General features: G+C 39.6%; 1 long non-coding RNA gene across 1 annotated transcript in view; it reads right to left on the reverse strand.

The window, feature by feature from the left end:
* Nucleotides 1-23,951, reverse strand: part of LOC148360369 (uncharacterized) — a 184,976-nt gene extending 161,025 nt beyond the window's left edge. Inside the window, exon 1 of the long non-coding RNA XR_015851373.1 lies at nucleotides 23,885-23,951. This is a non-coding gene — a long non-coding RNA (uncharacterized LOC148360369). The remainder of the gene's footprint in view (nucleotides 1-23,884) is intronic.
* Between the last annotated feature and the right edge of the window lie 1,797 nt (nucleotides 23,952-25,748).

Below are 25,748 nucleotides of genomic sequence, written 5' to 3' on the forward strand. Positions count from 1 at the left end.
GGCGAATGGAAATTGCGGTTCCGAAAGTGCAACCGGAGATCCAAAAAGCGAAGTTGCAGACCATGACGCATCCTAGAGACAGCGACCCGGTTAAGTGTGACACTACTGTATAACATGCCAAAACGGTTGGTGATTTGGAAAGTACAAGTACATTTTACCTCATGAAGGGCTCACTGGCCCTGAGGTAGATAAGCTCTAAAGTACCAAAATCAAAAACATTACAGGAAAAAAGAAAAATGTGAGATGTGACGAAAATGTGTAAAATATAATTTTTAGAATATGGTTTCATAAAAAGCATGCACTCGAAATTTTTTAAAGGGACAGTGTGTATAAATTGACCGCAAGAAGTCTTTGCACTGAGGAGTGCAACCAAAATAAAAGTGCTTAACAGGATAACTAAGGGGGGTCACAGTACCCACATAAGCACTATTTTTCACTGCCTCTATGTGATGCTCATGTTATGTTATGGAAAACTCCAGTAACTCCAGTTTACAATCGCGTAGTCACACCAGCAGTACCTGTTTTGGATATAAATTGCTAAAAATACTTTATAAAAAAGCTAATTAAACGATTTAGGTTCACTATCAAGACATTTCTAATAAAAACTCGCAGGAAAAAACCTTAACCGAGAACGAAAGTTTTATCCAAAAGCTGTAGCAAAGAAACTCAAACGTTTAGATTGGGTAAGTGTTAAGAACTATAAACAGGACATGCGCATTTTGCTCTATTGCCCAGCGCCCGTGCTAAAAGTAAATACGTAGGTATCTTCAGTTGTAGGGATTTTTAACATTTTCATTTTGGGACAAAAGGACAGACAAAATGACCCTTAGCACTCATAAGTGACGGCAGGAGTCAGTCGAATTTTAAGTCACTCAACACTCAAAACGTTACACGGTAAAAATTAAAATCGCTGAAGGAAAGTACCGTAGAAATACTACGACAGTAATACGGTAATAGAGAAATGCCCCTAGAGGTATACTAAACAGTATCACAAAACTAACGATTCAATATAGTACCTTAAAACAAAGACATAGTACACTACATCAATTAAAAATAAGTAACTACAGAACTAAATACCAAGTTAAGTGCAAGAAAAGCATTTATGAGAGGGCTCTCTTCAATAAATTGAGGAAAAAGCCGTTTTGTCCAATGAAAAAGACGGACTTAACCAATTACCAACAACAATGACGTAATCTCGGAGCGACGAGATCTCGTTAGCTAAGATCGGCGTGCAGAAAAATAAAATCTCATACAGCAAAACCAAGAATCTTTGTTAAAGAGGAATTAAATGATAATGAAAATTTACAGGAAAAGGTTGCGTCCCCAACATAGATGATGCGTCTGGGACACAGGAACAGGGTGAACTGTGAACACTGAGTGTATACTAGGTAATTATACAGAATAGTTTAAAAAGAAAGAATGTTTAAGTAACAAAACTAATCATCTCTCGTTGAATATGCGAATGTAAAAAGGGTAAGAACTTTTAAGACGTGTAGTTTTGCTAGAGCAGAGGCAAGTAAAACAAAGAAGAAGACTGGAAACCGTCCATAATTTTAGTGTCCATCTTTTCGTTGGTTATAAACGGACATATTCAAAAGAGGCGTAATACATAAAAAGGTTGTAGATAGATTACTAGTGGTGTGAATGATTTCGAATTATCAAAAATTGAAAGAAGTTTGAAGATGACGACATAGTATCACAGGGAAGAAAATTGGAGACTAGAAATCATTAATAACGTAGCTGAAGTTATTCCAGTCACTGAATGAGATATTTCTTTTAAAAAGAAAAGAAAAAGAAAAACAAAGGGAACTAAGACAATTGAGTAAAAACGAAGATTGTTGCGCAGAATAAAAGATTAAGATAGTAATATAAAATAGATACGATTCAACAAGATAATTCATAAGTGACAAGTAGGTATTGCTTTATATCGAATCAACAATAAGAGGTTATGATTACAGAGGGATGAAAAGACAATTAGAAATTTTTGACATTGAGTTCGAGTTGGCAGTTTTTTAGGACAATTGATTCCACACTGAATTTTTTAGAATGAGTGTTACGTTCAACAAATGATAAATAAATGTGAAACAATAGCTGACTTATGGTTGAATAAGTTAAAATGAAACATTGTCTATGGAAAAGAGCATTTTTTTTAAGAAAACAATGAGAAAAAGATTGATCAATCCTGGAAAGGATTAAAGGAATTAAAATAACGACAGAATGGATTTCGAGACATATCAAGGTGATTTAAAATATAACTGCATAGGAAATGAACGGAAATTAATTAAACTAAGATAATGTCTACTAGTACTTAAATTTAGAGAAAAATTTAGAAATTGAATAACCTGGCTAATTCACTAAAACAGGGGTGTCAAACTCGTTTTAACTCAGGGGCCACACTAAAGAACAAACATTCTCACGGAGGCCGGACTAGTACATTAGGGACGAAAGAGAGAGAGAGAAGGAGAAAGAGAAAGACAGAAATCCATGGAAAAATAGGAAGAGTAAAAGAGAATAAGAATAAGAACTTATACGTTTAATTGGTTCTAGCAGTAAATATGAAATGATGAAACTATTGTAAATCGAAACACATTATCAATTTGAATCAATTGGATTGAAACGGGATTAGTCCGTTCCGAAAGCAAACGAACCTTGTTGAGTCAACTGCAATTGCCCTGAAGGTATACTGATGTTCAGTAGAGGTTCGTACATAAACAAAATCTAAAATAATATGTTTTAAAACTAACAATATAAATGTGTTAGAATAGCCAAGCCCAAGTCCAGACATAAATAGTGTTTGTGGAAAGATCTGAAAAATGGTGTATCCAAACGATCACCGTCGTACGTTTGGGAACTGGGGAGCGGTTTTGTAAGGAACAATGGAAAAAATAACAAGGAACAAAGGGCTAATATTTCAGTTTGATGTGCAAAGCTTACACAAAGTAAATAAACAGGAATTAAATATAATGAAATACAACATCATAATTGTAAATGAGAAAAACTGGATGTGTCCCTAGGCCGTGACGACAAAAGTTTGCCCACCATTGACTTAAAACAATTGTTTTTGGGACGATAGACTGGTGGTTAATTGCGCTTTTAATGACTGATTTTTTTTTTAGGTTCTTTTAAGAAGCAGAATGTTGGAAAAATTTTAAGCTGATTGTAGGCGATGATGAAATAGGTTGGTAAATTCTCTATAGAGCGTGACGTCTCGTTATAGTCGTCATAGTTCCATTCCACTCCTTGTAGTTATTAGTATCGATACGACGACACACACACACACACACACACATACTGCTGTCGTCTTAATAAAACTGAATCGTCTCTGCGCAGCACAACACAGGGGCCACGATCACACTCTCAGTCCACTCTTGGCGCCCATTCTCAGTCATCCCTCTCCTCAGAGCGCCCTAAGCCTTGCTTCCTTGATTGAGTAGAAGGACGTGTATAAATAGTGCAATTTGCGATAGAAGACAAGTTTGAATTACTGAAATTCCGGGTATCATGGGATGAGTCAGAGAAACGTGCAACCAGTCGGAGTGCCGACGGACTACCAGAAACCATATATGTTAACGACAGTACAGACTGAAGTTAATAATATGCTGAATAATAATACTAAATAATAATGATAGGCTAAACCTTAATGTGACGATACAGGCAAGAAAGGTTCCGACACACCAAAGTCCAGAGAAACCTACACCCACGGCGACAGCACTAAAGAGTGAGGTTACAACGCCGACAGCCAAAAATGAGTGCACGGCCAGTACGTAAAATTCGGGAAATTGTGTAGAAGAGGAAAACTGTAACCCTAACTCGGTAGTTGTGTAGGCGCATGGTCTCAATGTGCACTGACTTAATTTGACTAAACAACTTAAATTTTTGTGGGCCATTTGTCTTGTCATATGTTTTATGTTTGTTCAATGTGTAAATGTTTGTATCCTGTCCTATATTCTCTTTTTTCTCGTCTTATATGTTTGTTTGTACTAGCGTTTAAGCGGCCCACGTAACTGAAAAGAAAAAAGTAGAAAAATACGAAGGAAAAATGCCGCGGACGAGAGCGCGTGCGTTTTTTAACAAAGGAGAAAAAGGAAGCGAATTTAAGTGCACAATGCAACGACAGAAACGTTTTGTTATCAACAGTAAGACCGTTTAAAAATGTTGTTTTTGGGTGGAACCGAGAGCACATCGCGTCAGGAATCGAAAATGTTCGTTTTTTGGGTAATCAGTGTTTGACGCTAAGGGTGTACAACATAACGCATAGGGGCCTAAGGGGTTCCAATAAATATTTTTTACGGTCCAAATTTTTTCTGTTTTTTCGATTGGACAACGATAAATTTAGGAGTGGTAAGTTTAGAAAAATTATGTTTGAGTTATTTCAGATTCATAGAGGTAATGCCAGAACCTCACCATAGAAAGATGGAATAGTGACAAAAAATGAATAAAAATGTTTCGTTTTCAGTTAAAAATTGGAAAATAAAGGAATGTGAAGACGAGGAAAAATCCAATTGAGTGAAATTGGGATGGAGTAATTTGAAAATGAAAAGCATTGTTGTACGAGAATAGTGGAAAAGCGTGAGTAAATACTTTTTTTTCATTGAATATGGAGGAAATATTCATTGAATGGGATACAAATGAGTAAGATGAATCGTTGTAGATCAATGCACGTCGTTTTCAAATGAAGTAGGTGAAGCTAGGATAGTAGATTTAATTGGTTTGGAAAAAATAAATAAATAAATTGAAAGATTAAGTGAGTAATTATATGTCAATTTCCCATTAAACTAGTGGGCTAAAAAGCATGTGTTAGAGGGAGTAGGAGAAGGGAAAATTATGTAGATAATGGATGAAGTTACAAATACAGAAAGATAAAAGTTAGTAAAAGGAAAAAATAAAAAAAGGGGAAAAGGTAATTGAATGAAATATCTTTGTTGACAATTGGCCGGAGTAAAGAAAGCATATGTATGTGGACAGGTATGGCTAAATAACATCGGACAACCGAGAGTAATTCCAGAGTGATTTATAGCTAGCAATGAAATTAAGTCTGGATTAGAATCGGTGTTTATCTGGATAACTCAGAATAAGAACGCAAAATGGATTAACTACATTTATTACAACCAACAACGTTTATTAATTACATTAACGAGGCCTTTAGTTCAGTAGGAGAGCAATTACATGAGACATCTAGGATGGCCTGGCAGAATCATCAGGCCCTCGATTTTCTCTTAGCCAGTAAAGGAGGCGTGTGTCATATGATAAAGGAGGAAGGCTGTACGTATATACCTTTAAATACATCCGAAGCAGGAAGCTTCACAAAAGCACTGACTGTTATGTCAGTGAGTTGAGCACTGAAGTGACAGTGAATACTGAGAAGGACAGTATCTCTTTTGATTGGTTCTCGTCTACATTTGGGTACTGGGGTAGTATGTTAGCGAAGGGGGGAAATTTTCGTACTAACTATCGTAATAATTATGTATTTGTTGTGTTTCTGTGCCATACCTATTCTTAAAAGAGGAATTCTTAAGACTTTTGGAGAACAAATGACAGTAGTGGCTAATACTAGGGTGGCAAGAAGCTCAATGAGCACAGTTAGTGATTAAATATCGAAGCCTATTCCTGAGGAAGAACAGATGACTCAACTAAATTCAAAACCTTGAATTTTATTTGGCAACGTTAATAGTCAGTCTACATTACATTAAATGATGGAGCATCTGCGGAAAGAGACACAAATGATAATCTACACTAATAACAATATCAAGTAGCACTAGGAATAACAGCAACAAATATATTGGTTTCTAATTGTGATTCTTTTGTTGGTATGTCACACTGCCGGGGAACAAGCTGCTGCCTGGGATGGTCATCGTCGCTTCCGGGTTTTTGGCTGCATGGAAACTGAGCGTGATGCCTGCTGGGATAACACTCACTCCAACATCTGACTTCACGACACCCGTTAACGAATACGACAGTGCATGGTCTTCAGATTGTTCACAGGGGTCAGGCCAAAGGCCGATGTATATGCTGTATCACTATCCAGTCATGCACGCATCTTGAAATGTATCGACGACTGTTAACGAAATTGGTTATCGATGATCAGTTTAATTATTCATTTACCTTTATCACGTACCGATCAACCGTCGACGGTCCACGTGTATAATACAGTATGTACGGATAAAGATAAATGAAGGGGGGGTTAGTGCATAGGTCAGATGTTTGGAGTGTTAGGGGTTTTTTCTTTTTTATTTAATGAAACATGAACAATGAAAGTTAGAGTAATCACAGCAGGCTGACCGCCAGAATTTTATTTTATTTTCGATTCGCGTAAACTCTGTCCTGTATTGATATCTATGATTGGTAATAATTTGCCACTACTCTGTATTCCTTTTCAATTTTAATTTCCATTCAAAGGAAAAAAAAAAAAAAAAAAAGGGGGGATTATGTTGTGGCAAATCCTCAAAAGCATTTGCACTTGCATATATAGAAATAGATTTGCATACATGTCTACATTAACTTACAATACATTACTTGCTTGTGGGAAAAGGTCGGGGTGACCTCGGTTGAAGATACCGTTACCAGACGATTAGAGTTTACCTTGAAGATACCGTTGCCAGACGGCGTGCAAGGAACGGTCACGTACTCATACGGCGTACACGGGACTGGTCACGTACTCATACGTGATACAGGACCGCCTTTTGGGGTGTACTCAATCGAAGCCTAATCGTCACTACCAGCTTTAAATACATTGTCATGTTCCTAGCTCTGTGAGATCTTTATTGACGCATCAATAAAGTGACAATCTCCCTCCGTAACGAGACTGGCTCCTGTCTATTTCTTTTATCCACTTATGAGAAGACTTTCTCTCGATTATCGGACCTCCAATTTCTACAACAGGATCAAGAGGTTGCAGGTTCGATTCCCGGCTACTCCGTGTTATATGTCGAAGTGTCCTTGGGCAAGACACTGAATCCCTAATGCCCCCAGTAGCAGGTAGTTAGTTATCTTGCATGGCTGACGCTGCTATCGGTGAATTAATGTGTATAAGGGAAAAGTGTGAAGCACATTGTAAAGCACTTTGGGAGGTCTTCATTGACTTGAAAAGCGCTATAGAAATGAAGGACATTTTACATTTACTTGGTATTGTAAGTTGAAACAAATGTTTTAATGAAATGATCTCATCTCATCTCATTAGCTGCACCGCTTATCCTCAGTAGGGTCGCGGGGGTGCTGGAGCCCATCCCAGCAATCATCGGGCAGTGGACAGGGGACACCCTGAACTGGTTGCCAGCCAATCGCAGGGCACATAGGGACAGACAACTCGCTCGCTCATTCACACCTAGGGACAATTTGGACCGGCCAATTAACCTGAAATACATGTTTTTGGAATGTGGGAGAAAACCGGAGTGCCCGGAGGAAACCCACTCAAGCAGGGGGAGAACATACAAACTCCGCACAGGAAGTCTGGAGCTGGATTTGAACCCACACAGGAGGTTCCCAGGCCCTTAGAACTGTGCCGCTAACCACTGTGCTGCCCTTAATGAAATGATAAGGAAAAATTTTGGATATTTAAAATTTTGAAATACAGATACCACAGAAATTTAATATATAAATATTTATAAAATATATAACACATTTTCTATTTAATCTCATTTTATTTTTTGCTACCATTAGAAAGAAACAAAATGGCTTTATCATGGACTAAACATACTCTAAAACTCTTGTAGCTTGACTTGCAGCTTGCACACCCCAACGGCGCTTTATCGTCGACGGTGACTTTAATCGGGCATGTTTATGGACTGTACTCCCAAATCCATTCAATTGTGGACTGAGCAATTCGGAAAAAACACTGGACTATGTGTAATGTAAGATCCAACATCAAACATTCCGGTTGTCTCCAGCAACTCTGTTTGACCCTCATCCCCCTCAGCTTGCTCCTTCATATCTTTCAGATTGAATTTCTCCCTATGTTCTGGTCCAGAGCCTTCGCTCTGAAAATGCTGGTCTACTCATGATCCCAAGAGTCAAGAAGAAATCTGCAGGTTGGAGAGTGTTCTCCATTTGGGCTCCGGTGCTGTGGAACGCTTTTCCCCGAGATTTGATCTGCAACCTCAGTGGAGCTGCTTAAATCTAAGCTTAAACACACTTATACTCTATAGAATATGAATAACCTATATTTTATGTCAACAGTATCAGGTGATGGTGTCATAATAGTCTGTAGTTTGCAATAGTCTTTGATCTGTGCAGCCCTTTGAGACTCTTTGTGATTAAGGGCCAAACAAATAAACATGACTTGACTTGATATTGGACTCAGTAAACACAACACCAATTACTTGGGAACTCAATTTGGTCTATGTTGGCTGGGCTAAAAAAACAAACGATTTTAGATGTCTGTTTTGGGACCATACTTAGCCCAAAATCCTACATTCAAAACACATCTTTGGTCAAAAGTGGACGTTTTCAAGATGTTAGAAAAACGACTCTTTGGGGAATCCATTTGGACAAATCAAATAAGATGGTTATCTTGGGACAAAATTTGTTCAACGTCATCCAAACACAACACAGATTTAGACGTCTGCTTTTGGAATCGCTCTCGACCAGACCAGATAAACTCCCAAATCCAATTTCAAACGAGGTCTGTGTGGTGGAAGTAAAACAAAAAATCCTCGATTTCGGGACGTTTAAAATACAACTTCTCGGGGATTAATTCGGTCTCTGTGAGCGCAACCTCAATTTCAGAACTCTTTTTGGTTCATGTTCAGGAGGACTAGACCTCACCCGGAACCTAAACTATCAAAGGAGAATGTGTAGAGCTTGTCCAGACCTACAGATACCCGGGTGTGCAGCTGGACAATAAACTGGACTGGACTGCCAACACAGAAGCTCAGTGCGGGGAAGGACAAAGCCGAATGTACTTCCTCAGAAGGCTGGCGTCCTTCAACATCTGCAAAAAGCTCTTGCGAATGTTCTATCAGACTGTTGTGGCAAGTGCCTTCTTCTAGGCGGCAGCGCTAAGAAGAAGGATGCCTTCGTCTGAATAAACTGGTGAGGAAGGCGGGCTCTCTTGTGGGTACAGAGCTGGACAGCCTGACAACTGTAGTTGAGAGACGGGCACTGAACAAGCTGCGGTCAATCATCACGTCCACTACACAGCAATTATCTCCAGACAGAAGAGCAGCTTCAGCGACAGACTGCTGTCACAGTCTTGTTCCACAGACAACCTGAGGATAACCTTTCTTCATCATGCCATGAGGCTCTTTAACTCCACCTGGGGGAGTAAAAGCCCACATCAAATCCCAACCCCACATTTGCATACCACCTTATTTTTATTACAGTGTATAATTTCCGTAGCACTATTTAAATGCTCTTTATTAACACGCTATATTGGTTATTTTTGTATTCTATATCTTTTATCTTATTTTAATCACAAGGATACTGCTGAAAGTGTGAATTTCCCTACAGGGATGAATAAACTATCCATAAATCTAGACATCTATTTATCCATCTATCTATCTAGACATCTATCTATCTGTCTATTTAGACATATATCTATTTTATCTAGACATCTATCTAGACATCGATCTATATATCTATCTAGACATCTATCTCGACTTCTAGACATCTATCTATCTATCTATGTTTGCTGGGCTAGAAGCACCCCAATTCAAGACATCCGTTTTTGGACCAGATTTAGCTCAATACCCTACGTCCAAAATCGTAAATGGACCGGATCTTATATAGCACTTTTTAAATCATGGAAGACCTCGCAAAGCACTTTACAATGTATTTCACACTTACCCATTCACTCACACTCATACACAGGGCTGGATAGGGTTACTTTGACTGGATTACTTTCAATTACTTTTGGATGACTCCAATACCAAATATGCTACTAGAAGACAAAAGAAACTCAATATGAGTAAAATGATGACTCACAACACGTGGTAAGCTTTCTATCCTGGCTTTGATCTCTTTAATCTAACATAAAATGCGACAGAAACAAAATGAAAATAAATCCAAACAGCTTGCCAACATCATTTTTGCCGTTCCATGTATTCCGTTACTCCCCAAGCCTCCACAAAATTAAGTCATTTGATTCATATTTAGTTTCTTTTGTCTTTTATTAGCATATTTGGTATTGGAGTAATCCAAAAATAATTGAAAGTAATCAAGTTAAAGTAACCCTACCCAATCCTGCTCACACACCATTAGCGACGTCGGCCATGCAAGGCGCCTATCAGCTTATCGGGGGCATTCGGGGTTCACTGTTTTGCCCAAGGTCACTGGGAATGGAACCTGCAAACTTTTAGTCCGAAGATGAGCCTTCTGCCTCCTGATCTAGTACCGCCCCCCCCCAAAAAGGCGAGGTTTTGAGAGCTAATTGACAAGGTAAACACAAAACAGACTTTTTCGGGATTCATTTAGCTCCACGTTGGCTGTGCTAAAAACAACCCAATTCAAGACCAGACACTCATAACATCATAAATATGCATGTTAAGGAAAAATGCTATTTGATATACCTCTGGTGTGATATTTCCTGAGCTGATCCGGTGGAGTAGAGGGTGGATGCAGAGGGGGAGGAGATGCCGGATTGTGTTTGAAATTGTTTTTAAAAAACTACCACTTCCAAGGATTTTCTTGCACTTATTTTTTTGATTGAATCACCGTTTGTTTTTTTTAAATAAATAATCCACGTCATTGATTGGTTAAAGGCATCCTCCTTAGCGAAGGTAATGATTTTTCGTATTGCTTGATCATTGCAAACTTTGTTTCCATGGTTACCATGTTTTTGCTTCTCTCTTTTCTAGCCAGTAAATGCATGACATAGAAATACAGTTTTGTATCACAGACTCATATAATCAAAGATTCTGAACAGATTGAAGAGTGAAAGTCATTGTGGGCGGTAGTTCCAAAAAAGCATATCGGTACTTTCATGATGCAACGACCAATAGCAGACAGGCATCTTAGAGACTCATCATACGCACAAACACCCTGCCCACTGCCCGATGATTGCCGGGATAGGCTCCAGCACCCCCGCAACCCTACTGAGGATAAGCGGTGTAGCTCATGAGATGAGATGAGAAGTACTTATTATGCGTAATATAACTTAAATATGCATGTTAAGGAAAAATGCTATTTGATATACCTCTGGTGTGATATTTCTTGAGCTGATCCGGTGGAGTGGAGGGTGGATGCAGAGGGGGAGGAGATGGCGGATTGTGTTTGAAATTGTTTTCAAAACTACAATTTGGAATAACCCTAACCCAACATAGGACACTCCTTGGCGAAACTGTCCAAACAATTCCCGTGTAGAAAACGTCTTAAAGGACAGACATCTAATCAGCGGGTCCACTCAAGAGCCGCCTTGCCCATCAGCAACTCGTAAAGCATTTAGCCGAGTGCCGCAGTAGCCGTAAACGTCATTGACGTTAGCCGCCGTTGAGTTATCAATAAATCCTCATTGAAAGTGCAACGCTAAAACTGTCTGCCGAGACAGATGTGAAAAACAATATGTAATATTGGCGTGCTAATAAATGTTTAGCGCTCGCTTCATCAACTAAATGCTTCGGCCCGCGACCAAGCCCGCCAGGTTTTTTTTTTTTTTCTGCTCCGCGCGACCGTTTATCAGTCCCACCAATTTGTCGGCGATAAAGCCGTGTCAACACCGGGCGCTTTTAGAAGCGTTATACGCTTGATTGCTTGTGACGGTCAACGCTAGCTACTTTAGCGTTTTACCTAGCTTAAGGTCAGGTGAGTTTATCAGTGTTGTTTTACTTAGAGTTAGTAAGATGGTTGAAACTACCTGATAGACTCATTCAAACGGCCAGGCTACATTGCTAACATCAAAGCTAAACGCTAATATTACTGTGTGCTTAAAAAGGCAAACTCCCTAAGAAAGCATTTTACTTATAAGTAACTGAACTTTGAGTGTAGACGCAGGTGAAGGGTTGCCAAAAACGTACAAAAAAAAACAATCTTGTTGTGTTTTTGTGTATGACAAATAACATCTCTAAATGCTTGCCTGCTATTCGGTAACATCATAGAACTGTTGGGATAATGTACATAAGTTATTCAACTTTACTATAATTTATGTGTCTTATATGTTTGCTTGAAATATTGTGCTTACAAAATAGGATGATTCTCACAGCACCCTGGCAAGATGAATCAGTTACAGATTTGACCGCAGGCCAAGGTTCTTTCCTTAAGATAACGTGAAGAAAATGAATCAGTCACATTTCAAATAACAAGTTGTTGTGCAAGAACTGGTTTTAAATGGAACATTTAAGCTTCAAACGCACCCCTTCCGTTTAGCAGTTGAAACCACATTGTAACTAGGGCGTTCTTTTTCTAAATAAAAGGCAAGCAGGGGGAAGACTGCTTCAGAGTGAGTGGAGGATTGTAACTGAAGCAATCTTCTGTCATTCTCCTTGCAAGTAAAACCATACACAATTCTCTGTGTCTTTTTGTATGCAAGTTTTTGTTACAAGTGGGTTGAACTTGACAATAAAATGTATAATGTTTGTGTGCTTTTGGTTTGTGTCACAGCATCATAAAACTGCTGATATGCCATTGGTTGAACAACCTCCCACAATGCCTTTACCATCGTGTGTGCTTCGTAAAGGCTTTGTGAGTCATTGCGCGCAATACTGTATTCTTCCTTTTGTATTTATTCACTATCGGTCCCATGGCTTACCGTGATGCTACAGGGAGTGCAGAATTATTAGGCAAATGAGTATTTTGACCACATCATCCTCTTTATGCATGTTGTCTTACTCCAAGCTGTACAGGCTCGAAAGCCTACTACCAATTAAGCATATCAGGTGATGTGCATCTCTGTAATGAGAAGGGGTGTGGTCTAATGACATCAACACCCTATATCAGGTGTGCATAATTATTAGGCAACTTCCTTTCCTTTGGCAAAATGGGTCAGAAGAGGGACTTGACAGGCTCTGAAAAGTCAAAAATAGTGAGATATCTTGCAGAGGGATGCAGCACTCTTAAAATTGCCAAGCTTCTGAAGCGTGATCATCGAACAATCAAGCGTTACATTCAAAATAGTCAACAGGGTCGCAAGAAGCGTGTAGAAAAACCAAGGCGCAAAATAACTGCCCGTGAACTGAGAAAAGTCAAGCGTACAGCTGCCAAGATGCCACTTGCCACCAGTTTTGCCATATTTCAGAGCTGCAACATCACTGGAGTGCCCAAAAGCACAAGGTGTGCAATACTCAGAGACATGGCCAAGGTAAGAAAGGCTGAAAAACGACCACCACTGAACAAGACACACAAGCTGAAACGTCAAGACTGGGCCAAGAAAAATCTCAAGACGGATTTTTCTAAGGTTTTATGGACTGATGAAATGAGAGTGAGTCTTGATGGGCCAGATGGATGGGCCCGTGGCTGGATCGGTAAAGGGCAGAGAGCTCCAGTCCGCCTCAGACGCCAGCAAGGTGGAGGTGGGGTACTGGTATGGGCTGGTATCATCAAAGATGAGCTTGTGGGGCCTTTTCGGGTTGAGGATGGACTCAAGCTCAACTCCCAGTCCTACTGCCAGTTTCTGGAAGACACCTTCTTCAAGCAGTGGTACAGGAAGAAGTCCGCATCCTTCAAGAAAAACATGATTTTCATGCAGGACAACGCTCCATCACACGCATCCAAGTACTCCACAGCGTGGCTGGCAAGAAAGGGTCTAAAAGAAGAAAAACTAATGACATGGCCTCCTTGTTCACCTGATCTGAACCCCATAGAGAACCTGTGGTCCCTCATCAAATGTGAGATTTACAAGGAGGGAAAACAGAACACCTCTCTGAACAGTGTCTGGGAGGCTGTGGTTGCTGCTGCACGCAATGTTGATCGTGAACAGATCAAAGCACTGACAGAATCCATGGATGGCAGGCTTTTGAGTGTCCTTGCAAAGAAAGGTGGCTATATTGGTCACTGATTTGTTTTTGTTTTGTTTTTGAATGTCAGAAATGTATATTTGTGAATGTTGAGCTGTTATATTGGTTGCCCTGATTAAAATAAATAATTGAAATGGGTATACATTTGTTTTTTTGTTAAGTTGCCTAATAATTATGCACAGTAATAGTCACCTGCACACACAGATATCCTCCTAAAATAGCTAAAACTAAAAAAGTCCCACTCCAACTTCCAAAATATTCAGCTTTGATATTAATGAGACTTTTGGGTTCATTAAGAACATGGTTGTTGTTAAATAATAAAATTAATCCTCAAAAATACAACTTGCCTAATAATTCTGCACTCCCTGTAAAGGTAGAAGCAAAAAACATAGTTCTATCCACCTTGGTCATATCCCTCAAGAGGGGTGGCCGACAGCAAGACAAACAAATACATTAACAAAGAAAATAAAAGGGAAAAAATAACAAAAAACACACACAAATGTTTTGAGACCATGGCCAACCCAAATGCCCAAACACCCAAACAAGTTAAGCACCTTGGCACCCAAGTCGGTCATGCTTTCGTCCCTCCAGATGAAATGGGACACCAGAAAGTGGCCATGTCACTCAGGTCAGGGTGACACAACACACTCTTCTCTTCAACAGCAGGGCCCGACAGCTTTCACTGGTTTACCCCTGCTGCATCATACAGGTGCCCTGCCTATCCCTTAGAACGCGCCCAAACATCCCACTATCCTTTTACAACACCTCTCCACTCATTCCTATCACCAACTTTTTTTCTTTTATTGTGTAATTTATTACTTCGAAACATATTAGTTCTGAAGGCACATGGTAGAAAAAATATTCCGACAGGGGCCAGTCGAGCAAATTAAGGGCATGAAAAGTGTGCCTTAGCTGGAGGGCTGGAGGTCTTTTCGGAGGCTCAAAAAAACATAATAACCCTAGAAATTAAGCTTGTGATGAGAGGATGAAAAAATATGTTGCCTAAACCATTTAATGATGATAAGTATTAAAAGAAAGGAGGCGATTAATACCACCAAGTATTTTAAGAGCATGGCAATCCTGACAAGTTTGAATTCTTCCCTCTCTGCATCCACCCGTTGATTCCACTGTACCAGCTCAAGTCACATCACACCAAAAGTAAATAAAATGTCAGGTTTCCTCTGCATGTAAATGTATTTATATCGTAATACAATCATAAACCCTATTCTGTTTTCTTATTTCATTTGTCAACATTCACAATGACAACAAGTGTGTCTAGAAGAAAAGTCAAGTTTACTCTGATGTCTGAAGGCTATTTTAGCTAGCCTAATTATTGTGACGAGTCCACGCAACAGCCCCGATCTGGAACGGAGTGCAAAATCACATTCTACTCATCTCTGGAGAGCAGGATGATACTTTGTAGCGAACATCTGAGTCAGATAGAGAGGTTTCTTCTTCTACTGATAACCATGGAAACCAGTTTTATCGTTTTAATGTGGGGGGAGCAAACCTCTACCCAAAACCCGTCCTGAAGAGGGATGTGCGCTTCCGGGCCGGACTTGCCCAGGACACACCACAGGAAATAGTGCCCCTACCACCCTAGCGGTTAAAGGATCCATGAACTGGCGTTAGCGTGAGGTTAGCGCGAGCTACCGAAAAGGCAATTGTCTGCGCGCTAGCGATGATCCCCTGCGAAAGCCGATAATCTCCCTGAAAGTACATAAAGAGTCGAGCGGCAAAATAAACAACATCGATTATCGTGGCGCTGTTCTTTTGCAAAATTGGGCGGGGCCTCGGGTCTCGGGGTCACTTCTGATTGGTCGAAGGTTAAGACGGGATCAATCGTCGGGGAATCCTCCTTGCGTCTTTCGGAAGAAGATTACCGACTGTTCTAAAGGAGGCGGGCGTCTTATCGTCTCTGAAATCTCTTTTACAAAAGCAAATAGGGAATTGTGGAGGAGGATTATCGGGATTAGCGAGGAAACACGCATGCTCCTTCTTGGACAATGTCTTGGCTAGTTTCCTGAAGCCTCACTAAGCGAAATAACATTTTTATTATGACACTATCAGAATATTCGTTTCCCTATCCTATTGTACTGTAAATTTGGGGGAATAATCAAAATTTGTGCATGCATCCAATATGATTGCTACAAAAATAAGCAATAAGGATCATACATATGTTTTTAATCATATATATATATATATATTTATATATATACATATCTGCATGGAGAAAAACACTTGTAATTATGCTACCAAAGAAAAGAAACTATGCTCCAATCTCTGAAGGGGACGAGGCAGCGTACAGGGATGAGGTGGAGTCACTGACAACGTGGTGTTCGAAAAACCACCTCGTACCAAACACCACAAAAACAAAATAACTCATACTGGACTTCAGGAGGAAAGGCAGGAACCCAGCACCAATCATTATAAAAGGAGACTGTGTAGAGAGAGTCCACTCTTTCAAATTCCTGGGTGTGCACATCTCCGCGGTGGTAGGGAAGGCCCAGCAGCGACTCAATTTCCTGAGAGCGCTCAAGAAAAATCATCTGAAACTGCAGCTGCTGGTGTCCTTTTACAAAGCCACAGTGGAGAGTATTCTGACATACTGCATTACGGTGTGGCATGATGGGTGCACGGCAGCAGACAGGTAAACACTTCAGAGGGTCATCAACACAGAGGAGAGAATCGTTGGTTGCTCTCTACCCAGTCTGAAGGACAATGCCTGCTCTCGCTACCTCAGCAGATTAGAAAACATCATCGAGGACTTTTCTCATGCCGGCCACCACCTCTTTGACCTGCTGCCTTCCGGCAGACGCTACAGGTCACACAAAACAAAAACAGACTCAGAGACAGTTTCTTCCCCAGAGCCATAACCACCCTTAACACACACCCCACAAAAAACAAACTCTTGCAAACACACTACCTCATACAGATGTAAAATTGTATTCATGCCTATGCTCACTTTGCACCATGTTGACTAACCCTAACCCTAACGCATATTGCACTAATACGATCCAAAAACTGTATGTTACATCCTACATGCCCACATTTCTTGTGTAAATATTGTGTAAATTACCGTAAATTCCGGACTATAAGCCGCTACTTTTTTCCCAAATGTTCAGCCCTGCGGCTTATTCAGTGAAGCGGCCAATACATGGAATTTTTCCAACGGCCAGTAGAAGACCAGTAGAATATGTGCGCCAAGAAAGACTGCAATCACTAAGTTGGATTACTTTCAACGGGACCCGGACTTTACAAGTTCTCATCATACCTTAATTACGGGTATCATTTTCCATTTGTGATTCCGACTGTAGATCTAGGATTGTGCACTACTGACTCTTAGATATAGTTGACAGAAAGCTAGGAGGCCAGGACTTTGATTCGGCCTCTTGGCTGAGAGCAAATGTCTCAGCCTATTGGCTTTGTAGTGTATTATGATCTGACGAATAATGGACGATCGATAAAAACATAGAACAATTAATCTCTGCAATTTCACAATCGTGGAGCTCACACCCTAGTCTGGGTTAAACTTGTGATTATGTCATTAGTTTCAATGCGGGCGCATGCGGCTTGTACACAGGTGCGGCTTGTGTTAGAACAAAAGTGGAAAATCACTTAAAAAGTGGTGGGTGCGGCTTATAATCAGGTGCGCTCTATAGTCCGGAATTTACGGTATAACCTTTATCTTCTTTGTTCCTTTATATTGTGTAAATCATAACCTAATCTTCTTTGTTCCTTTATCTTCCTTGTTCTCTTTTACCTTTACAGTCAAAATATGTAACTGGAGTGCCACGTCCAATTTTGTTGTCACAATATGTTCAACCCATTTTGTAACAATGACGATAAAGGTATATTCTATTCTATTCTAATTACAGAACCATCAGTCTCATCAGCTATGCAAGTAAAGTGATGCTAATGCTCCTACTGAACAGACTGAAACCACAGGCTGAAAACATCTTAGCCAAAGAACAGACAAGTAAGGAGCAACCACAGATCCTATTTTTAATCTGCGCATCCTATGTGAGAAGTTTCAACAACACCATGTATACATTATTTATCTTTCTTTGACTGCACTATCTAGATTATAGAACAGGGGTAGGGAACCTATGGCTCGGGAGCCATATATGGCTCTTTTCATGAGTGCATATGGCTCCGAAATAAAATGTAACTATTGCACATCTCGCTGTGGCGTTCCAGAGTCAAGTGATTTCTTCCCGATTTTGGTCCATATAAAGCCGAAGCAACTTAATGCAGGAGTTTGATAAGAAACCATTTAAACTGATGAATAAAAAGGCTGGCAAACGACTTTGATTGGGTGAGCAGTACGGGTGGGCGGATCCCTGCACACAGCGCAAGGCATTTACTTCTATATATATCTATATATCTCATCTCATCTCATTAGCTGCACCGCTTATCCTCAGTAGGGTCGCGGGGGTGCTGGAGCCCATCCCAGCAATCATCGGGCAGTGGGCAGGGGACACCCTGAACTGGTTGCCAGCCAATCGCAGGGCACACAGGGACAGACCACTCTTTCACACCTAAGGACAATTTGGACCGGCCAATTCACCTGAAAAGCATGTTTTTTTTGGAATGTGGGAGCAAGCACGGTGAGAACATACAAACTCCGCACAGGAAGTCTGGAGCTGGATTTGAACCCACGCAGGAGGTTCCCATGACTTGAACTGTGCCGCACATGCGCTAACCACTGCGCCACCGTGCTGCCTATATACATACATACATACATACATACATACATACAGGTATTTTGATGATTACTACACGAATTGGATTAATGATGTATTATTTCACACCGGATGATTCCAAGAAGGGACAAATTCAATTGAGGACTGCCCATGGGGGGACAGGTGGACGCCATCTGCACCGTGGTTGCCGTGGGAACAAAAACAATGACGAAAAAAAGAGTTTAATTTGGTCTTCTTTTCATTTTATCGTTCCATGTTAGAGTGGGATTAGCGACCGAGCGACACAAGCGTACATGATTACTAAAAAGACAAAAAACAAAAACAGGGCAGGGTTAGGGGTAATGGGAATGTCGAGGGCAGTGTTCCCTCTAAGCTGCGCGCGTGCGTAATTGCGCACCGCTCGCACATTCTCAGCGCACAAGAAAATCTAGCCAGATCACAAAAATCAGGGCTGAAAATTACTAATCAAGAAGCGACTTAAGTCAAAGTTACAGTGCATGAAGGTCAAAATACACGAGTTCCCCTGACGTTGTGTCCTAAATGCGGTATTTTGAAGTCAATCGAATTAGAACGAAGTTGAGTAAAGTTAGTAGAGTTTGTCGAGAACCGGCTTCTTCGGCTCGGCTCACTAAAAGGAGCCGGCTCTTTCGGGTCCTAAACGGCTCTTCAGGTTGCTTTCGCTTCTTTAATCCCAACATGACCAAATATTATGTAAAATTATGCATAAATTGGCTTGAAGGAAGGGGGGAATAGAACAAAAAAAAAAAAAATACAAAAATGAAAAAGTAGTGAAAAGCTGAGAAAAAAAGAAATAAATGGAAGGGAAAAAAAGAAGGAAACATTTAGAAAAAAAGAAAAGAAAGAAACGTAGGAAAAAAGTAAATAGAGAACAAAAAGAAAAAGTAACAGCTCGGAAAAAATAAACACAATGAGATTTTTTTTAAAGGATTTTACAAAAAAGTAGAAAAAAAAACACTGAAAAAAGAAGAAAAAGTTTGTGTTGCATTCAAATAATTTCCAATTATATCAAGTGAATCTTGTTGCCAACATTGTACTTCCACTAAAAATGTGATTAAGTACAGTTCTGTATCTTACAACCGACTAAATAAGCCCCCCAAAATGTTAATATTATGCAACAAAATATGTCAGGAAATAAAAAGAAATGGATTTCTTGCGAAAGAATTGTAAGAACAAATGACGTTTGTAGGCCATCGTACATGAGTCAATTCCTTCAAAAGTGAAAAATAATTTGGCATTGCCGGAAACTCAGCAAAATGTAACTTGATATCAAGTTTTGGACATGTTTGATCATGACTTAGTTGCCACACTTGGGATTGCCGTTGCTCACTGTTGTTTCAAGCGTTGCTCACCGACTTTGTGTGAACGCTCAGACCCGCAAGGAAAATGACAGGGAACATTGGTCGAGGGTGTCGTCTAAAGAGTGTTTGTAAATCTCGTTTATCCTCGTACGCTAACATTCGGGATGTCGAATCCAAATCACAACGGCGGAGATAATCCTACATGAGTAAAAATGAGATTCTCAGTTTGATGTTTGACCGCCAAAGAAAATCAAATATAATCGGAGTTTGGAAATATATCTCACAACCTGCTTAAAAAAAATGTCTTAAAAAGGACAGCGGGGGTCTGTCCAAAAGTTGGGGGCTGGAGTCCATCCCAGCCATCTCCGGGCAGTGGGCAGGGGACACCCTCAACTGGTTGCCAGCCAATCGCAGGGCACACGGGGACAGACAACTCATTCACACCTAGGGACAATTTGGACCGGCCAATTCACCTGAAATGCATGTTTTTGGAACGTGGGAGGAAACCGGAGTGCCCGGAGGAAACCCACGCAAGCACGGGGAGAACATACAAACTCCGCACAGGAAGTCTGGAGCTGGATTTGAACCCACGACAGGTTCCCATGACATGAACTGTGCCGCACAAGCGCTAACCACTGCGCCGCCGTGCTGCTAACAAATGACTCGCTCATAAGAAAATATAACATATATACTTTTTTTTATATACATAAGTATGATATATCGTTGATGTTATACATTAGACTGTTATAGGGCCAAGTAGGCAATCAACCCCGAAAATAAAAATATAGTTGTTATTTATATTTGTTCAGACAAAGTGAGTACAGGTACAGAAATCCAGCTCACCTCACAAACCAATATTGGCATCTGGCAACATTTTTTTTTAAACGTAATAAAGAAAAAGCTTCAAGTTTTTAAAAGATTTGAAAGGATTTCAAGGATTTCAAGCACCCGTACGAACCCTGAGTCTTTCTTTGTTTAAAAAGAGATATATGCAGACACATATTTAAAAAGACTGCGATTGGCTGGCAACCAGTTCAGGGTGTCCACTGCCCACTGCACGATGATTGCTGGGATGGGCTCCAGCACCCCCGTGACCCTACTGAGGATAAGCGGTGCAGCTAATGAGATGAGATGAGATATTTAAAAAGACCTCTAAAAGACATCTAAGAGACTGCAAAGCTCTTTCCAAAAGACGTCTTCATTCTGTTTCAAAATATAAAATATGAAAAGACATCCGTATAAAGACGTCTAAAGGACTGCAGATTTGTACTCTAGAGACAAGTCGCTTTTAGCTGAGTGAAATGTTTAAAAGACCTTTTTTAGAGTTTTATCCAAAAGACATCTGTATTAGTTAACAAAGTGAAATATGAAAAGACATCCTCAAAAAGATGTTCGGCCATTTAAAAAAATGTTTGGAGGACAAAAAAAAAGGCTTTAAAACGACCTTTAAAAGACCTCTAAAAAAACAGTTAAGTTCTATCTGTATTTGGGTAAAGACATATCATACAAAGGGGGAGTTCTATCCAAACTACGTCCGTGTTCGATTAATAACGAAAATGGTACAAAATGTCTTAGACCATGTAAAAGACATCTAAAATCCAAATGACGTTTTTATTAGGTTGAAAAGGTAAATCCTTGAAAGGATAGTAGGATGTTTGGACGCGTTCTAAGGGATGGGCAGGGCATCTGTATGATGCGGCAGGGGTAAACCAGCGAAAGCTGTCGGGTCCTGCTGTTGAACAAAAGAGTGTGTTGTGTCACCCTGACCAGAGTGACTTGGCCGCTTTCTTGTGTCCCGTTTCATCTGGAGGGACGAAAGCATGACCTAGTTGCATGCCGAGGTGCTTAACTCGTGGGTGTTTGAAAGCGTTCTATGATACGGCAGGGGTAAACCAGTGAAAGCTGTCGGGCCCTGCTGTTGACCCGAGTGACACGGCCGCTTTCTTGTGTCCCGTTTCGTCTGGAGGGACGAAAGCATGACCAAGTTGGATACCGAGGTGCCTAACTTGTTCGGGTGTTTTGGCATTTGGGTTGGCCAAGGTCCAAAATAGCTTGTGTGTGTTTTTTGTTACTTTTTACCCTTTTTATTTTCTTTGTTATTTTATGTGTTTGTCTTGCTGTCGGTCACCCCTCTTGAGGGATATGACCAAGGTAGATTGATAGATTTCTAGACAGATATAAGTCCAGATAGATGTCTAGATAGATAGATGTCTAGATATATAGATGTCTAGAAAGATGTCTAGTGTCTAGAAGGTGCCTAGATGCATAGATGTCTAAATGTCTCTAGATAGATAGATGTCTAGATGTCCAGATAGATAGATAGATAGATAGATGTCAAGATAGATAGATGTCTAGATGGATAGATGTCAAGATAGATAGATGTCTAGATGGATAGATAGATGTCTAGATAGATGTCTAGATAAATAAATGTCTAATTAGATGTCTAGATAGATAGATGTCTAGATAGATGTCTAGATGTCCAGTTAGATAGATGGATGTCTAGATAGATGTCTATATATCTAGATATATGTCTAGATAGATAGATGTCTAGATGGATAAATGTCTAGATGGATAAATGTCTAGATGGATAAATGTCTAGATGGATAAATGTCTAGATGGATAAATGTCTAGATAGATAGATGTCTGGGTAGATAGATGTCTAGATAGATAGATGTCTAGAGTCCCTAGATAGATATATGTCTAGATATATGTCCAGATAGATGTCCAGATAGATGTCTAGATAGATACATGTCCAGATAGATACATGTCTAGATAGATACATGTCTAGAGAGATACATGTCTAGAGAGATAGATGTCTAGATAGATGTCTAGATATCTAGATGGATGGATGGAAAAGGTAGACTCAAACATGTCCCTATAAACGCTTATTAAAGATGGCAGGGTTTTATCCAAAAGACTTATTTATTCGGTGAAAAAGGCAAATATGGAAATATATATTTAATAATAAATATGTTAGACATCACAAATATGTTCTATCCAAATGACGTCCTTGTTCGGTTCGAAACTAAAATTTGAAAGGACGACTTTAAAAAGATGTTTGGAATAAATCTAAAATACAGAAGAATTCCATCCAAAAGACGTTTGGTTTAAAAGGGAAATATGAAAAGACATCCTTGTTTGAAGTTAAGCCGCTTCACTTTATGGAATGATCTGTTTGTTCCAAGTTTTGGGGAATTTTGAATTACACTTAAAGCACAAAAACGCGAAAAATGAGCCAAGGGGAGAACAGTAGTGTGGCCAGGACTGGTTGTCTTTGCTTGTGGTATTTATGATTATACTGCGATTACCTGGAGATAATTTCATCGATTACTCTTGTCTTAAGCGAAAAAATTGCATGAAAAAAAGAAGAACAAGAAAGAGTTATTTTGTTCCTGTAAATATTTGCATAAATGCTCCATTCTTTCTATATAATTTGTTTATTTAGTAACCCCCAAAAAATCAGGTCATGGGTGCACACGCTTAAATCTTAAAAGTATTCTATTGAACGATTATTGTAAAAAGACCATTTTAGATTTTTTTTTTTAGAGATAGTTTCCAAGCAATATGGACTTAGATAACAGTTTTGATTTAATAATGAAATGAGCCTTCCAAGGTCAATAAATTGGATGATTTACTTCTTTTGACTTCCAGACATATTTGTTAAGTTTTATTTTTTGAGGAGATGAAAATAAATATTGTACAGCTTTAAAATCAAAGTCATTTTAAGGGCTTAAACGATCGTTAAACGCTTTAGAAAATACTTACTAGCACTTCCTGATGACATGTGTCATGTGACCAAGTTTACCCAATCAGCAGAACACATGGGAGGTTCGATTATACCCACATGAGCATCAACATGTTAATAAACACGGCAAATAACGAGCTGATAAAAGTTAAGGGGGGATAGGAGATAACATCATTTAGATGTCAAATGAAACAGTGTACAGCTCTAGGACATGAAAATAAAATCTCAACTTACATGCAAAGTCGTTTCCAAAGCTTTAAAAATGCGGTAGGTGTTTTTATATCCACTTCCTGGTTACGTGTGTCATGTGACTAGGGTGCACCAATTGACTGTTAACTGGAAATAAATGCAATCAAGCCGTGCCAACACAAAAATGAAAATAAAAAGTAAGAAATATTAACAGTAATATGCTATGAAAGGGGGTTACGTTTTATGTCTAAACAATGTGTTTATTTTATATGCATGTTTTGGTTGATATTGAAGTGATTTATTTGATTGTTTGTTATTGTTATAACTAACAGCAGGTGTGCTAAGTAATCACGAGGTCCCCAATGAAAATTGGTACATTTCTAAACAGGATTTTTGTTTATTTTGTTAAATGTTATACAAATACATTTAATTTGATTTTAAATATGAAATGTGTGCCAAATCGAAATTAAAGGACATTTGTGGAGTTGCAGAGCCTAGTCAAGTCATATTTTTTTGCATCGCTCTTACTCACAAAACCACTTGAAAATGAATGGAAAACTAAAATCAAAAGAGGCAAACATTAAACGAAAATTGATCAAAAAAACAACTCAAACTGTTGCGATCTGTTACGCCATCTTCCACCAGAGGATGCCATCAGAGTTTAGAACTGTGCCCCAAACACCATACTCCTGTCCCTAATTATACTCATCCTTTATAAGGACATTTTAGACAGCACACGTGGTCTGGTCGTTTCCATTTCCACTGCCGTACCAGATTTAGTTTTACTTCATGTTTCTTGTTTGGCAAGTCTTTCGTGGCGCTTTTCCACGGCTTAAGATGACGTTCAAAAGATATCACACATCAAGAAAAAATTGTGTGATAGGCTTCCATCTTTTCTCGAATTGATCGAGTTTCAGTTGAAGTCTTGCAGTGATTTTTTCCATAATGTACATTTGCTTTCATTTGTCTCTCCATTGTTTTATGTCAGGAAGTTGTGGTTTCAGCCAAGACGCTGTGATCATTTTCTTAGCTACCAGAGGCATAACCTTTAGTATATATTTCTGTTGACCAGACAGTAATTCTTCTGGCAAAATTTCTAATACATAGGTCACTGGGTCCAACCACAACTTCCAACCAATAATTCATTTTATTTCTGCCTGGATACTTCTTCAAAAATGTAATATTACAGGGCAATTCCAGAAAATATGTCTCCAACCCCCCCACAGTTACTCCAACATAGATTTGAGGTATTTTTATATTTTGAAGTGATAGAGGGTGTATTGGGGGCAACCTGTCGTGGGTTCAAATCCAGCTCCAGACTTCCTGTGCGGAGTTTGTATGTTCTCCCCGTGCTTGCGTGGGTTTCCTCCGGGCACTTCGGTTTCCTCCCACATTCCAAAAACATGCATTTCAGGTGAATTGGCCGGTCTAAATTGTCCCTAGGTGTGAATGAGCAAATGAGTTGTCTGTCCCTGTGTGCCCTGCGATTGGCTGGCAACCAGTTCAGAGTGTCCCCTGCTCACTGCCCGGAGATGCCTGAGATGGGCTCCAGCCCCCCCGCGACCCTAATGAGGATAAGCGGTACGGCTAATGAGATGAGATGAGAGGGTGTATTGAAGAATCGCATTTTTACTTTCCATTCAAACTCCCTCCATGTCGGGCTGTTGGTTATTTTGTGTCGTTCTTTCAATGTTTTTTTCCTATTCGTTGTCTTTTATCACTACATTAGTTTCTTGTTTCCATTTTTCCTTAACCACCATGTCATCATTACTAATATCCATTCCCAGAACTTCATTTTCTCCTTTTATACTTCCTTTTTTTCTTAACTTCTTTATACAACATCATCATTCGTAATATAATGCATCAAAGCAAATGAGCCGTTTGAGAGCCGGCTCTCTTGAATGAGTTG

Source organism: Urocampus carinirostris, chromosome 9 (assembly GCF_059441175.1).
Source record: "Urocampus carinirostris isolate Australia breed hairy pipefish chromosome 9, RoL_Ucar_1.0, whole genome shotgun sequence".
NCBI lineage: Eukaryota > Metazoa > Chordata > Actinopteri > Syngnathiformes > Syngnathidae > Urocampus > Urocampus carinirostris.